This window comes from Crocodylus porosus, unplaced genomic scaffold (assembly GCF_001723895.1).
Source record: "Crocodylus porosus isolate Cpor-Errol unplaced genomic scaffold, CroPor_comp1, whole genome shotgun sequence".
NCBI classification, from domain to species: domain Eukaryota; kingdom Metazoa; phylum Chordata; order Crocodylia; family Crocodylidae; genus Crocodylus; species Crocodylus porosus.
Genome location: NW_017728949.1, coordinates 13118606 through 13121762, shown reverse-complemented (window position 1 = coordinate 13121762; position 3157 = coordinate 13118606).

Here is a 3157-nt window from a genome sequence, read left to right as displayed (position 1 = left end):
CATTTGAGATATTACAAAATAATTGCTGTTCTGAGATGCAAAAGATAGATGCAAGAGAAGAAAGAGCCTGAGAAAATATGTCCCATATCTGATTCTGATGGTGGCAGGGAATTTGCTCCACACAAGAAGCCAGCACAATATAGGAGGGAAGTGGTTCACAGGCCTTGTGCTGGTTTCTTTACCAAGGTATATTTCATCCTAGACATCAGATCTATGGTCTGTGCTTTCCATTGCCCATCTCCAATACTGGCCAATACCATGCATCTTTCTTCAAAGTTTTTTCAAGGGTCATCATTTCATTACCCAGATCTGAACCGCACTAGCCTAACTCGGGTGGGGTTGCAGAGGCAGCTGCCCCAGGCATAAACCTGGGCAGAGGCAGAAAAATATCAGTTGTTGCCACTGTTGCATGATCATGGCAATGGCATAGCAGCTATCAGAAGTCACTGCTGTGTTACCTTTTGACTAGACTTGTGGTTAGGAGTGAGATTAATTGATCAAGACCATTTCAGTCACAACTCAACATCTTTATTAGGATACGCAAGAACAAAGACTTATTGGAATTAATAAAGATGATGCTTATGCAACACTGGATTCAGGAAGACCAGATCTTATGGCCAGGCATCTTTGCCTTCCAGAGGACTCGTGCTAAGTTGTTTTTTTTCTCCTGAGCTTCATAAAAGGTACAACTTGTTGCTTGCCCCAGGCTCAATATTTATAGATGGCTGATTTGATATGCTAATAATTGATCTCTGATTGGTCTTACATAAATTTGTTTCACTGGAACTTTTGAAACTCGATGGAACCGTGTTTTTAGGGGCCCTGGGAAAGGGGTCAAGGGATTTAGCTAAGGCTCTTTATTTTTAGGTGTCTGACCCCAGTCTGTTAATCACCTGGCATCCTTTACTTTAATCAAAATCTTGTTAATCAATTGAAATTTATATTTTTGAGGTAGCAGAAGGATAGATTTCTTCTTTATAGCTTGCCTTTTGGCCCTTGTTCAGTTATTTACTGCGGCCTGTCAAGGCTGCCTTGCTTTTTCCATCGTTAAGACTGCCTTTGTGTTTTAAATTATTCGTATGTTAGCAAACATACATTCATACATTTGGTTACCTTAGTTGTTAATGTTTGACACAGCTTCATCCAGGATAAAAAAAACTAGTGTTTTGGTCCACTTGAATCATTCTCAGGCATTTCACACACAACAATTTGAACGTAGCAGTTGCTGCCTGTAGCAGGGCACTAAGGTGCCTGCTACCTGAAAGGCAGCAGTAGGGGCTCAGGTGTCAGTTGCTAGGGGCAACCAGGAGGCGCTAAGGGCCCACACCTGGTGAGTCAGCTGACCAGAAGGGGCAGGGCTGACCACTATAAGACCCAGACTGGAGGCTGTGAGCGCTCTCTGTTGGCAGCCAGGAGGAAGGCGTACTGCCTGCCTAAGGGAAAGAGATTGGCCCTGCATGTAGGAAAGAGAAAAAGGTCTGGATGTATAAGCTGCTAGGTACACAGGTGAGAGATGTGGTGTGGTTTGGAGAATGTTTAGCCAGGTGGCTTAACTTTGTGTTGTAGCTCAGGGGCTCGTGTTATTGTTTGTTGTTGTTGTTGTTGTTGTTGCACCGGAGGACCAGGTGAGGCTATCAGCGGTTGGACGAGGCCTCATAGGGGCTCCACAGTAGTGTGGGGACCCTGGTGCCAGAGAGGGTGCAGCATTTGGGATGCATTGACCCCAGCCCCAGAGCAAGGGTGGTAGATGAGGAGCCCCAGAGCAAAAGGGAGGCACTTGCGAGAAGCCCCAGAGCCGGGGTGGAGATTGTTGATGAGTGCCAGGGAGGCAAGCCAGAAGCGCCGGTGGGGCGCAGGAGAGGGAAATTGACCAAACAACGTCTGGTACATCTGCGAGTCTTGGGGCGTGGTACAGGGGTGGTTGGAGCCACGCATAGCCCCTAGGACTGAGGTGCACCGAGTCACCCAAGACAGAATAAAGACCGAGATAATATCAGAGCGGTCTAAGGGCAGCCTCCCTTATACATTGTTGACATCAAAGACGTGGCGGGCAAGATACGAGGGTGCTTTTAATATCGCATTGGAATGGTAGGGGGTGCTAGGGGAGTTCACGGCCAGCCCTAGGACCCCACGCTGCTACACTGCCCTTCTGAAAGGGCTCCAAATGTACAGGTGCCCATGCCCTCAGGTTCCTGCATAACAGCTCTACAGTGCTTTGCTAGTCATTACCTGGAACAATAAGCATCGTGTTTTTATGTGTGCAGTACCCAGAGCTGGGGTCAGATATTGAAAAGTGCTCAGCAATCTGTGTGCTGAGATGTCTGGCATATTCTCATCCCTTTTTATCGGTGCTCAACTGAGAGATTCATTCTTCAGAAATTATGCTCATAAGTCTTTCAACTGGCATGTTCCAGACTGTGTCTACTTTCCCTGGGCGACAATTACTCTTATCTACCTTTTGAAGCTTTCTGAGGTTGAGGTCCATAGGTGAAAGATATCTGTATTGTATCTTCAACCTACAATGCTAACTCTTACAGATTTTTTTTTCCATTTATTTCTTCCCACTAATACAGCATTGCATGCAACAATTTAGTGTACTGCAAGCTATTTTTATGTAGTGATAAAATATTAATTTCTCATCTTGTAGACAATATGATGTTTATTCCATATGTGGAAGGGCACTAGGGCTGCCTGACACTTTGAGGCCAGGCAGCCTGCAAAGTCACTGGCAGGTGCAGGCCAGGGCTAACTGAGGGAGTCAGCTGAACCAGGGAGCCAGCAGGTATAAGTCCAGGTCCTGACCTGCTGGGAGAACACCACCTCAGCAGGATGGCTCTAGCTCCAGAAAGTTAATAAGGAGGGTAACAGCAGTCTAGAGGTTTGGGGAGAAGGTTCCTAGGGACCCAAGGAGAGGTCCAGAACCCAGACCCGCACGCACGTGTGCCCCATAACTAACTTTTGACCCGAGGCAGCGGCGGCGGCGGCAGCAGCAGAGGAATCGGCAGCGGGGGCAGCAGCAGCTGATCCCCCGAAGGTAAGTGGGGCGGAGGGCCTCGGCACAGCTGAGCCGGATCTGGAGGGGAAGCCCTCCGGGTCCCATATAGCTGAGCCGGTAGGGAGCCGCGCTCCTGAGCCGCGCAGCGCGAACAGAGCGCGC